Source organism: Mesoplodon mirus (assembly GCF_964341445.2).
Source record: "Mesoplodon mirus genome assembly, contig: SUPER_3_unloc_4, whole genome shotgun sequence".
Taxonomy (NCBI): domain Eukaryota; kingdom Metazoa; phylum Chordata; class Mammalia; order Artiodactyla; family Ziphiidae; genus Mesoplodon; species Mesoplodon mirus.
Window position 1 is genome coordinate 523,631 of NW_028295514.1, and position 14,721 is coordinate 538,351.

Genomic DNA, 14,721 nt, shown 5'->3' on the forward strand with positions numbered 1-14,721 from the left:
TGCCTAGTGTCCTTAATTCCATTTCAGGCTTCCATCCAGGACACCACATTACATTTAGTTATCAAGCCCCCTTAGGCTCCTCTGGGCTGTGGTAGTTTCTCAGGCTTTTCTTGTTTTTGATAACCTTGACAGTTTCTTTTTTAAATGTATTTATTTAATTTATTTATTTTTGGCTGTGTTGGGTGTTCATTGCTGCGCGTGGGCTTTCTCTAGTTGCGGAAAACGGGGGCTACTCTTGGTTGCAGTGCGCAGGCCTCTCATTTCAGTGGCCTCTCTCGTTGTGGAGCACGGGCTGTAGGCGTGTGGGCCTCCGTAGTTGCAGCACATGGGCTCAGTAGTTGTGGTTCACGGTCTCTAGAGCGCAGGCTCAGTACTTGTGGCGCACGGGTTTAGTTGCTCCCTGGCATGTGGGATCTGCCCAGGCCAGGGCTCGAACCCGTGTCCCCTGCATTGGCAGGCGGACTCTCAACCACTGTGCCACCAGGGAAGCCCCAACCTTGACGGCTTTGAGGAGCAGTGATCAAGTGTTTTGTAGCATACCTCACTAATGTAAACTGTCCAATGCTTTTCTCATGGTAAAACTGGGATTATGGTTTATTGGGAGGACAACCAGATAAAGTGCCTTTTTTATAACATCTTATCAAGGGTACATGCTATCAACGTGATTTGCCTGTTGATGTTGACCTTGATAACCTGGCTGAGGCCGTGTCTCAGATTTCTCCACTGTAAAGTTACTCCTCCACCCCTTCCACACTACACTTGTTGGAAGGAAGTCACTATGTGAAGCACAAACCCAAAGAGTGGAGAGTTATGATCCACCTCCTTGAGGACAGAGTATGTACATAAAGTATTTGGAATTCTTCCACACAGATTTGTCTATTTTCCCCTAAACATTAATTTATTCAATTATTGATATTTATTTATATCAGTATAGACTCATGGATATCTATTTTATCCTTTGGGTTATAATCCAATACTACTTTATTTTGTTGTTTGAATTGTTCCAGCTTTGGCCATTGGGAGCGTTTGCTTTTGGTGCCTGTGCTCCTTTGACATACTCCCTTTGGGGTGTGTGAGTTTGTGTGTGTCTGTGTATCTGTGTTTAGCATGCATGTTTGTGTGTGTGTTTAACACTTCCTGACTTTCTGGTACCACAAGATGCTCCAGGCTCATTTTGTGTATTTCCTGCCCCAGTCCTAGAATCAGTCATTTCTCTGAGGAGCCCTGATTCCTTTTATTGGAGAGTAGTAATAGAAACCAAGATCTGGGCTCTAGATGTGCTGTTGCTAATGGGCTATTATTTGATTAGGCTCTCTTAACTGAGAGAACAAAGAAATATATATGTATACTAACCCATGTATATACACATATCAGTAAATATTTCTATATATAACTATCTATATCTATATTGAGCTGAGTGTATACTGATGTCTGCAACTATAATGCATTAACGCTGAGATTAGTTTAGCCTTCTCCTCTTGTTTATCTGTAAATTCATACTTCAATATTGAGAAATGTGGCTACCACCATCCACCATCTATTTATTTAATTGTTCAATTTCAGTACACATGTATCAGAGTTGTGAACCCATCTCCCCAACATCACTATTTTTAAGTATAGTAGTTAATAGAGTCTCTGTTGTATCTCGTTATTTAATGAGTTTAAATACCCATTCGTTTCTATATCACAAATTTGTTTTTTAAAATATTCTAATGACTGCACTTAAAACATAGTAACTAGTTTCTTTTGAGATTCTATGTATTATATTTTATGAATTTAAAAGTGTTGTTTTAAGACTCTTTAAATGGGCTACTCCATATTGTCAAAGGGATCCACAGTAAAAAGAAGGTTAGGACCCCAACCTCACAAAGATTATTGTCAGTTTATAATGAGATGATGTGAAATTGTCTGGTGCAAATGTTGGGAGCTCATGCTTGATAAGTGTTAGCTTTGTCCACTTGGGCAGGCTTCTTTCTCCTTTAAAGTTCTAAATACCTTGGAAGAGAGAACATGCTAAACCTTATGGTTAATAATTTATAATGTAGTGGAAGGATTTGCTAGGTATCAGGGTTGGAGGTAAAGGTCCATATAAGGTTGACGGAGGATGAGTGATTCCACTGCAGAAGTTTGTACTTGATATAAATTAATATAAGTGCAAGCAATGTATTTTAAGTTCATTCTAGAGGAGTAGTTCAGAATAGCTTCACAGAGGAGAAGACCTGAGCTATCTTGGGAGATGTTTAAACAGATGAGGAGTGGAGCCGGAGTTGGGAAGGCAAAGGCAGTGTAGCCTTAGAATGCAAATGTTCACAGACATGATCTTGTGGCTTATTCACCATCCTTACCAACCTAATAAGGACACCTGCTGGTAGCTGCATCATCATCATCATCACCATCAACATCATCACCATCATGTTAATAAAGAATGGATATATTTGCCAGGTAGTCAAACAAGCTCTTTGCACGTAGCACCTAGATGTTTTCTACGATCCACCTTATGAGTTCAATCATTGTAATTATTCTCATTTTTCACATACAAAAATGAAGACTTAGAGAGATTAAGTAATTTGTTCAAATCTTGGTGTGTGCCCTCTCAACTCCATGCTCTTTACCTCTGTGCTTAACAGGCTAGGATGATTTGCCCATATTAAGGGCTCAAATATTGGTTGACAAGTATAATAATCTCATAAAAGGAAAAGTGAAGTAATCTACTTTGATGTTTATGATGCAGTTTGGTGAATGCACTTAAGTGCCAATAGATGAATAATAAAAGTTAGAAACACACAAAAATAGAGAAGAAAAATTCATATGTGTATGTCTGCTGGGAACAAAAAATCCTCCTGAATGTCTAACTTCTTAGTAAATATCAGGATATCACATACACATCATTAGGCAGCATCAATGGAGGATCCTCTGTACCCTGCAAGAGGGCACTGTTATAGATGCACAGAAAGAAAGTTCATATTTCCTGTACATTTTAAATAAGGACATACTATGATCACTCTTTAAGAATGAAGTAATTTGACTTTTCAAATTTTCCTTATCAATTGGTGTATATGAATCATGTTAGGTGAAGAATTATTGGTTGATTGGACACTTTATGTTTTAATTCTTTACAGAAAACAGTAAACAAATCCTTTTAGGCTTAAAATATCACATTCAGCAAATGAGTTATTATACTGAAGAAAGTGATGAATTCAGTAAAGTGTCTGGAATCTAAAATAAGAAGTAATTGAAGGAACTGGGAATAGATGACATGAAGCAAGACCAGGAGAGAAGTAGGTGGTCGCTCTAAACGATTTTAGGAGTTGTCCTATGAAAAAGGGTTTAGACTGTCCCACACTGAAGATTTTAGACCAAGTAGACAGGTTTAGGTTGATAAAAGGATGAATATTTTGACAAGTAGGACCTTTCAACTATAAAATGGACCGACTGCATTTTAAACTCAAGAACTCCCTGTTACTGAAGTGCTTTAACAGAGGTTGAAGTTAAGCAGTTGGAAAAGTAAGAGCCTTTACAGTGAGAAAATTCTATGATTCTATGGTTTTCAACTCATAAATTTGTGTAGTTCATCCATTTTACTCATTGTATACACTTAAGTATATTGTTCCTTGAAATGACCATTCAAAGTTGTTTCCTGTGCCACACACTATGAATGTTAGGGTTGGTCCTGTGTAAATCTTACCCCCATTGAATTAGTATTAACCCTAAACAAGCAGCTTTCTTACATAAGGAAACAAAAAAAGAGGTTCAGAAATGTCCAAACTAAGTTTTTATGAAACTGTGTTATCAAATCTAATTTATCAAAAAACTTCAAACAGGGGCTTCCCTGGTGGCGCAGTGGTTGAGAGTCCACCTGCTGATGCAGGGGACATGGGTTCGTGCCCCAGTCCGGGAAGATCCCACATGCCGTGGAGCGGCTGGGCCCGTGAGCCACGGCCGCTGAGCCTGCGCCTCCGGAGCCTGTGCTCCACAACGGGAGAGGCCACAATGGTGAGAGGCCCGCGTACCGCAAAAAAATAAAAATAAAAGGAAGATGCAGACCTGTATGCTTCAGGATTTTCTCACCAAAGCCCCACACAATTTCTTTACTATTCCAGCCAAGTATGGCCTAGCCCTACCCTCATCCCTGTTTTTCTTGGTTTAGTAATAAAGAAAGAGATGGGAATAAAGAGGATATATCAGGTAGAAAGATATAAAATAGTGGGGAAAATAATATAAGTGAAGTCAAGTACCACCATCATTTACTAGAAGTGAACTTTCAGCACCAGCATTAATATTTTTCCTGTTATATCTGTAAATGATAATAACTAATATGTACATAACAATTTTCAATTTAAACAAATCTCATTTTTATAACTAACTACTTCACAACAAGTAACATGCTAAGGCAACATCAATAGATGAAAAACGGTAGTCCCTGGCCCCAAGGAATGTTGCCCAGGAGAACACAGATATATGTAAACAACACAATCACAATACAGTGTAGCGAGTGCAACAATCAGGCATGCAGAAGTGCAAGGGTAGCAAAAAGGAGCATGTGATCACAACACTAAAAAGAAGACTGCACAAAAGACATAATATGTAAACTGAGGTTTGAAAAATGAAGTGGGTTTCCCAGGTGCCCCATAGGGAGAAAGGAATTCTTGGAGGAGGGAAAAGCATAAATGAAGACAGTGAATTGTTCATATAATCCAGAAGTGAAGTAGGCAATGGCAGGAGAAATGATTGGACACAGGCGTCATGAATACTTGCATGTCTGCATTTTAGCAAGTCCATTCTAAAGGAAACTTTGAGGATCGACTCGGGGGTGGGGGGCCGCGGAGGGGACAGAACTAGTCATTGCTGCCAGAAACACGGGAACCACTTTCTACCAACCCACCAAAATAACGACTTCAAAGGCAACATGTTATCACAGAAAAGGTTTGTTTGTTTGTTTGTTTGTTTTTAGTTCATTAGGTCTCACTTAAAATTCTGATTCCACAATGCACTTGCTTTGGGATCTTGAACAACACTCATAACCTCTGCAAGTTTCAGTGTAGTAAGTTTATGTGATTACCTTCATCTGTAATATCCCTGTGTTGCAATCTTAATGGAAACTCAAGTTCAGGTCAAAGACAAGTTTCTCTGTGACCTCTCCTCTGAATTGATTCAAAAGCCGTCTCGCCCGTCCTCATTTGGCTTCTCTTATGGAATCTCATAAAAACTTCTATGACCTCTTTCGGGTTTTTTTGTTGTTGTTGTTGTCTGTCTGTTTGTTTTTTAATTTAAGTACAGTTGATTTACAATGTTGTGTTACTTTCAGGTGTACAGCACAGTGATTCCTTTTTCACATTCTTTTCCCTTATAAGTTATTACAAAATATTGAGTAGAGTTCCCTGTGCCAATAAGGAGATCCTTGTTGTATCTATTCTATGCCTTATTTGAATGACCGTAGCACTCGTTGTCTGTATCATTTTTATGTCTCTGGTTGCTTTGTGACTGAAAATGAAAAATGTCTATTTGTTCATTTCCTTCCTTAAAAATGTGTTCATTTATGTATTTCATATTTATTGACTACATCTTAGACACCGTGTTAACTGCTGGTTCTAGATGTTAGTAAAATATAGACCTTCCTGCTCAAAAGGTCACAGTATTTGTGGGAAAACGAAAAAATGAACAACCTATATCTCAAAGAGCTTTGTACTTCCCAAAGAGAACACACCTAGTAGGTACAATAAATACATGTATCATACATAAATGTATAAATAGTTAATGGGATTAAAAACTAGAGATAACTGCTTTTCGATTCTGAGGAAATGATGATTATATTTCACCAGGAGCTCAATACCACTCTGAGAATGAGGGCTTAACCCCCGTCCTGACTCACTGCATTGCTTTTCTGTATAAAAATACACAAGTCTGTATATGCGCTCTAGAAAAAGGCTTATCTGGCATGAATTTCAGAGAGCAAGAGGAAAACTTCAAGAAGTTCAGAGAAGCATCCAGAAGCTCAGATGATTGGCACTAATACAACTTGCTTGACAGGAAAATTGAGCTGTAAATCTCACAAAATTAGATGATCTTTGAAGAATTTCAAAACCTCCTGCTATTAATTGGAAATCCTAGAAGAACCGCTTCTTTTAAAGCATACTGATAATATGGTTTACAGCTTAATATTCAGAAGGCTATGTTTTGGCTAAGTGAGCTTCAGGAAAGAAGGAAACTTGTGGTTCAGTTCCATCTACTCTGCAACCTCTGGTCAAGACATCTACTTCTGTGCTCAGCCATCTTATCATCTGTAAAATGGAGGCAACTCTAAGAAAACATAGTTACAGAGATGTGGCACAGTTTCATGTGTCATTGTCTTCATTTGTTTCAGAAAACCAGTAACATCTAAGCTACTACTGCAAAGAGTGCAATGTTACTTGGGGTCATCTAGTGCAGCTCTGTCAAAGTAAAGAAAAGGAAAGGGGCCTAGAATAACTATAATTTTCCCAAGAGGACACTTTTATTATATGGTAACTCTGGGACAAGAACTCTGATCTCTTTGATGCCATTCCATTGTTCTTTCGTTGGGTTCTGAACAACCCAGAGAAAGAAAGAGAAATGAAACTCCTATGTGCTGTGTCACTGGTACAGGACGTGGCAAGATTGGAATTGGAGCACTACATATTAACAGGTATTTGGGGAATTCTTCAAACTAATTAAGATATATACCAGGTCCATAAAAAACAGTATGTTTTCTGAAGATGATTCTGTGGCATGAACAGAACTGGTAACTGAAGGTGTCTGTGTGCTGCAGTTCCAAACAGCATGGATGAATGCTTGTTTTCTGGCACCTTGAAGACTCCATCCCAACATACACATTAAAATAAAATTAACATTTCAACTGGGTCATATTTAATTATGCATGCTCTTGTAAGTCAGCAAAATATTCCATATATCATTTAAGTTGTCACTCACTTTCTTTTTTTTTTTTTTGCAGTACACGGGCCTCTCACTGTTGTGGCCTCTCCAGTTGCAGAGCAGAGGCTCTGGACGCGCAGGCTCAGCGGCCATGGCTCACGGGCCCAGCCACTCCGCGGCATGTGGGATCTTCCCGGTCTGGGGCACGAATCTGTGTCCCCTGCATCGGCAGGCAGACTCTCAACCACTGCGCCACCAGGGAAGCCCCATATCTGATTTTCGTATTAGGACTCTTCTAATTTTTTATATATATTGGAAAATAACTGATGTCTTTCTAAGGTGTATATCTTTGATTATGTTTTCTATTTTCATAAAGCTTCTTGTATTCTCTACTCAAAACAGGAGTAAATAATGGCTGCATATAACTAATCATAATCAGCCATTTTGTCCAGATTTTTAGATGTGTTGGTATAAAGCTACCATAGTATTCTTTTGTAATTAAAAAAAAATTCTCTGTTTTATAGCTAGTCCCATCTCTATCATATTTGCCAAATATGGCTTATTTTATTGGTGTTTGTAAAGAGCAAGCTTTTGGTTTTCTTTGTCACGTTTACTGCTTTTCTTCTCTATTTTTGACTTTTCTCTTGATTAATTTTGTCCTTCCACTCTTTGGCATTTACCTTGTTCTTTTTCTATGTCTACTGTCCATTTCCTGTAGCTTCAAGAGCCATTTTCCAAAACTCAACGAGCTCTGCCGGCTGTGTCATGGCCACTTCATCATATGCCATTAAAACTTAATCTCATACACTGGGTGAAGACTCGGCAGTCTTATTTTGCTTTCAGAATTGTTCTATAGTCTTGGATCCTTCTTCTTCTCCTAAATTAGCACTATCATCAGGGAAAATTCTAGTGGGCCTAGAATTCTAGGCTTCCTTTCCTGCAGTTTCATAATCAAAGAAAAAAACATTTCCACCCTTTTTTTGATGTTGATCGAAAATTTAGCAACACTTCTTTGCACTGTATTCAAATCCCCAAATATAAGCAAGCCTTCATGCACACAGGCTCACTGAAATGTCATAACTTTAAACTATGTATGACCTTGAACAATGACCTTTCCAGATACTCCACACTCTTTCTAGGTGTTCAGACTTTTTCATTCCTACAACATCTTTTACATATGGTCGATTTGTGTCATAAGTTCTTCCTCACTCCCACTTCTGAGTATATATCCGAAGGAAATATCATCATAATTTGAAGAGATATCTGTACTCCCATGTTTATTGTAGCATTATGCACAAGAGCCAAGGTATGGAAACCACCTAAGTGTCCATAGTAGATTAATGGAGAAAGGAAATATGGTATATATATAGAATAGAATATTATTCAACCTTAAAAAAGAAGAAAATCCTATCATTTAAGTCAACATGGATAAAACTGGAGGCCACTATGCTAAGTGAAATAAGACAAAGACAAATAGTGCATGATGTCACTTATATGTGGACTCTAAAAAAATAATGAAATAAATCAACTCTTCCCTCCCTGGACATTTTCCTCAGCAGAATCTAGCAGCCTCTACTATGAGTCTTAGCTCTTTTCTTTTTATTGTTTGTACCAGATCACAACCCCAGGGAACCTATGTATTTACTGATGTATATCTACATTACAGTTTACCATTGTTCTTTTCCTTTGTAATTCATTCCTTCCACTTCTGGCCTCAGAACCTCATTTTTACTTTGGAGAAGTCCTTGTGATTCAGGTAGGCTGTGTGTCTCCTTCCTAGGCTGTGTGACTTGGGGCTGGCTAGACACAGTGTTTCACATATACTCTATATGTCTTAAGTACTTATTTCTCTGTTTTCCATCATTTTCCCTCCAAATTTTTGTGTAGTTATTTTTTAATTGACATTTGTATTCCTTTCTTTTGTTTGACTAAGGTACTGTTCAACCAATCTTCTGAGTGCTTAATTTCAACATTTTTAATTCTAGAAGTTTCTTTTGGTTGCATTTCACAGATAATTTTTGCTTAAATTGTACATGTTGCCCTTCTTTTAATACATTAATCATAATTTTAAATAATAGTTTCATTGAGATATAATTTACTTTCCATATTATTTAAAGTGTACAATTTAATGTGTTATGCATCTACCACCACAATCAATTTTAGAACTTTCATCCACCCACCAAAAGAAAAAGAATCTATTATAGGTCACTCACTCCCCCATTTCTCCAAACCCTAGGCAGCCACTAATATACTTTGTCTCTACAGATTTGTCTAGACTGGACATTGCATACAAATGGAATCATACAATTACTTAGCATGTTTTCAAGGTTCATCCATGTTGTAGCATGCATCAGTACTTGATGTCTTTTTATGGCTGAATAATATTCCATGGTGTGGATATTACTATGTTTCATTTATCCATTCACAGTAAATGGCCATTTGGTTATTTCCACTTTGGGGCTCTTATGAATAATGCTGCTGTGGTTGGATTTACGTGCAAGTTATGTATGCAGGTCTAGATTTGTTTTTTAAATTAACAGACTATTTCGGAGCAGTTTCTGGTTTACAGAAAAGTTAAGCAGAAAGGACAGAGTTCTCGTACCTCCTTAGCTCTCTACCCAGTTTCCCCTATTATTAACATCTTACATTAGCGTAAGATGTTTGTTATAGTTAATGAACCCATATTGATACATTATTACTAACTAATGTCCATGGTTTACATTAGACTTCACTCTTTGTTTTGTACATTATATGATTTTTGATAAATGTGCAATAACCTGTATCCACCATTACAGAACCATACACAGGAAGTCTCTTTGCCTTTAAAATTCCGCGCTTCACCCATCCTTTTCTCCCTCCCCGCAACCTCTGGCAACCATTGATCTTTTGACTGTCTCCACACTTTGGCCTTTTCCTAAATTTCATATAGCTGCAATCATATAATATGCATGTAGCCTTTGCAGATTGGCTTTTTTTTTTCACTTAGCAATATGCATTTAAGCTTCTTCCATGTCTTTTCATGGCTTCATAGCATTTTCTCTTTATTGCTCAATGCTATTCCTTTGTACCGATATACCATAGTTTGTTTATCCATTCACCTATTGAAAAACATCTTGGTTGATGTCAAGTTTTGGCAATTATGAAAGAAACTGTTATAAACATCCATGTGCAGGTTTTTATGCGGACATAACTTTTCAGTTCCTATGGGTAAATACCAAAGAGCATGATTACTAGATCACTGTATGGTAAAAGTATGTTTAGTTTTGTAAGAAACTGCCAAGTACCCTGCTAGCAGCAAATGAGAATTTCAGTTGTTCTGCATCATCAACAACTTTGGTATTTCATTATTTGGATTTTAGCTATTTGAATAGGTGTGTAGTGGTATCTCGTTATTCTAATTTAAAATTCCCTGATGACATGGAATGTGTAGCATCTTTTCATATGCTTATTTGCCATGTGTCTATTTTCTTTGTTTAATCATAGTTGTTTTCTTTTGTTTTTTACCCAATGCCTACTCACTCTTGTCCTCCTGTGTCTATTTATATTGTCTTTTTTCTTTCTTTCTTTCTTTCTTTTTTGAGCTTTTGATCATTTAGTCTTTTTCCTGGTATGTCCAATTATTTTTTATATTAAAATTGGGCTTAACTTATTTTAGGAAACTATAAAGGTACCTCCACATTCTGGATGTTGTTATTGTTCTCTTGAAAAGATTTCCTTTTGCCCATGGCAGACAGTTACTATAGGGACTGGAAACCTTAGTCCATTCTCAGTTTGAGCTCATTAAAAGCCTTTTTTTTTCCGTCTGTGTGAAGGGTGCTCTATTTCTGTCTTGTCCTTCCTCTATGGGTGTTGCCCTTTGGGATTAACCGTGTGAAAGTTTGGATTCTCCCTATTCCCAACTACCCTTGTATTTGTTAGGCTTTAAATGTAATGGTTCCTGCAGCCCTGTGAGACTAAGGATACGCGTAGCTTGTCATTCCATTAGTTGTTGCCTTTAGCTTGAGCTCTTGCCATTTGGCTTCTGTGGTTACAGTCTTTTGAACTCCTTGGCTTTTCAGCTCCTAGGCTGTAACATTTGAATCAGCAAATGCCCCAAGGAGAAAAGCTGCACCAAATGTCAGGCTTGCATCTGTGTTTCCCTTCTCTCCAGAACTTGGCCCACATGTCTTGGTGTCTCTCTAACATTCGGATGCTGGTGAACAGATGTTTTCTTACTGTATCCAGGTTTTCTAAAATTTCTTTAGACCTCACCTGATCTTATGTTATTATTGAAGTATCATCTCAATTAGCCCTAGGAAGAAAGTTTACAATTTTATGTTTTTTTTTTAATTTTCTATATTACCTCAGTTTCTGTAGAGACCTTTTACCTGATAGTTCAGTCTAGTTCCTGTGTTACCAGTAAGATGGAGATAGGTGGAGGCTAAGAATATTGGGGGGAAAATCACTGATGAATGATATGGCTCGTTCTTTTGTTTTTCCTCTCCTTATTTACTCTGGCAGCCTACATTTGCCCTTCTTGATTTGACCCAGTTGCCCAGATAAGCAACCCACTCTGGCAAAGACATGACTTTACTCTCATAAATGTCTGCATGTTAGGATAAGTTAGATGATGAACACCATGCCAAAGTTTTTTCTGTGACCAGTCAGAATGGCCATCATCAAAAAATCTACAAACAATAAATGCTGGAGAGGGTGTGGAGAAAAGGGAACCCTCTTGCACTGTTGGTGGGAATGTACATTGATACAGCCACTATTGAGTACAGTATGGAGGTTCCCTAAAAAACCAAAAATAGAACTACCGTACGACCCAGCAATCCCACTACTGGGCATATACCCTAATAAAACCATAATTCGAAAAGAGACATGTACCACCATGTTCATTGTGGCAGTATTTACAATCGCCAGGACATGGAAACAACCTAAGTGTCCATCGACAGATGAATGATAAAGAAGATGTGGCACATATATACAGTAGAATATTACTCAGCCATAAAAAGAAATGAAATTGAGTTATTTGCAGTGAGGTGGATGGACCTAGAGACTGTCATACAGAGTGAAGTAAGTCAGAAAGAGAAAAACAAATACCGTATGCTAACACAGATATATGGAATCTGAAAAAAAAAATTCTTCTGAAGAACCTAGGGGCAGGACAGGAATAAAGACGCAGACGTAGAGAATGGACTTGAGGACATGGGGAGGGGGAAGGGTAAGGTGGGATGAAGTGACAGAGTGGCTTGGACATATATACACTCCCAAATGTAAAACACAAACTAGTGGGAGGCAGCCACATAGCACAGGGAGATCAGCTCGGTGCTTTGTGACCACCTAGAGGGGTGGGGTAGGGAGGGTGGGAGGGAGACACAAGAGGGAGGAGATATGGGGATATATGTATATGTATAGCTGATTCACTTTGTTATAAAGCAGAAACTAACACAGCATTGTAAAGCAATTCTACTCCAATAAAGATGTTAAAAAAACAAAAAGTTAGAGAGTAAAAAAATTCAAAAGAATTGGCCACACTCCTCCAATAGATTCTCTAACATTTAGCAGAACAGAATTCACACTGAATCTGGTTTATGAGTAAAAGACAAGTCAACTTTAAAGTGGATCAGAGATGACAACATTTCTTTTCCATGTGGCTGCCTTGGAGCCATATTTCTGCTGACCACTCAAAACCTTCCTCTTGAGTATTCTGTGATATATTAGAACCAGGAATAAGGGGTGTTAGTGCTGGAAGTGTCAGACAGTGGTCTGCGATTTAATTCACATATCCTTTCTGCACCAGACTCTTTAAGATCATTGAGTTATCCTAAGAATTTTGAAGCTGTAGAATTCACGACAGTACATTACAATATGCCAATATTACTATTCTCCTGCTCTGACATTCTCCACTGATGGACAGATGAAGGAGAAGGAAGGGCAGTCAGCAGTAACTGAGAGTAAATGAAACTGGAATATTATAATTCAGTATCATTTGAGTGACTGAATTGGCTGGCAGAGTGTTCTCCAGTTAAGGGTGAGGGAAGATTAATTCTGCACATGACACCACTACTGTATTTATACAAGTCTACTGGGACAGTTGTTTGCCTTGATTTGTTTTCTTCATTCATTTCAGTCAGACAATTGTGTTGACTGATTTTCCTTTTTGATGTATGAAATGACTGTTTGACTGAATTTACCATTTACTTTACACTAGTGCACTGGAAAAATGATACATTCGTCAAATTGGATTGGCAGGTATGAAAATGTTTACCCCAGAACTAGACAGAAATATAATATTGCCTTCTACAGAAATGTAAGTCATATGCCCTGGATTTTGGGGAAATGTTCCAACTTTAACTATTTTGCCAAATTTCAAAAATGTAGGGTAACTGATCCCATAGTAAAAATAAGAAGATCTGTGAAGTCCAGATAAAAATAGTTTGGTGTGACTCTGACAATCACATAACACAAAAGAAATAAGAATTATGAGATAAATTTTAGTGATTTTCATACTTATTAAGAGGTGTTTCTATGTTAAACTTTTGAGTCTTATTCTAGAAGTTCTGTAGGAACAAACACTTCAAATATATTCATAGAAAACCCACTTTATTTATAATTCCATTCTTCCAATATTTATAGTTACTATGACAGGCCATTTCTCCACATCCCATCCCATGATTCTCTGCTCCTATTGAACATTTGGAAATTGGTGGCATGAGCAGGAAAGTGAAGCAGTTTTTGAGAGTACTGAATAATGCTGATTTTATAAAGACTGCTTTCTTCCATTGTTGACAAACTTATTATGGTACCGATGGTTGGATACTACTCTTAGAGATGAAAAAGGTCTTAAGGAATCTTCCATATTCCATTCACCAATCTGTGTTCTTGTTCAAAGCAAAATTAATTCCTTTCAAAATTAACATATTAGCTTAATAATAATTTTTAATCTTAAAATAATCTATCTGTGAGAATGGGAATTTTTGGTGGGAAAAAGTGACAGAAGATGGGACGAAAAGAGAGTTCATAGAAAGACAAAACAGCATTTTTTAAATGGTGGTACGAACTTCTGTTTCCAACTATATCAGTTTACCTTAGGAAAACATACTAGAAAGGCCAGATAAATCATAAGCAACATTGGACTGTGAGCGTTAGAAAGCTACTGAGGTAGCCATGACCTAGAAAAGTAAAATAGAGAAAGAAACTCACTGAAGTGAGAACAATATTCTGCACATGCTTTTCTAGCCCAGTCATTTAGAAACTACTGATGAAGAGCAAAAGGCTGAGAAACCAAATGTGGCTCCTAAGAGGTAGAAAAGCCAGTAGATCTTAGGACAATGTCATAGGACTAAGGAAACCAGAATTGGAATTGAGAAATAACAAGGCAGCTAGAATTTTAAGGACCAAAATCACAGAGAGAGTAAAGATTCAGAGAACGGAGCTGGATTCAGCAACAGTGTTCCCTTGCAGTGTTCCCTTTCCATGTATAATAGGTAGACAAGGCAAGATGCTAAGAAGTCAAACAAAAGCTAACTGAAGTCAAAGCAAAGACTTAGTTGGTTCATAATGCTGAAGAGACAAAATTGGGGTTCAGAACCTATGAAAGATTTGTGGCCCAATGGTAAACTAATGATATGAATTAGGACATTGAAATCTCTACATGTGTGTGTGTGTGTGTCTGTGTTTGTGTGTGTGTGTGTGTGTGTGTGTGTGTGTTAGGAAGGTTGAGGCAACATCTACATTGAACCTTATAAAGAAGGAAAATGAGTATGAAGTTGGTCCAGTGACTGAGGTGATCTTCCCCTCTGCTCCCTACCTAGGAATAGGAAATTCTCTCCTCAAGAAAATACAGTT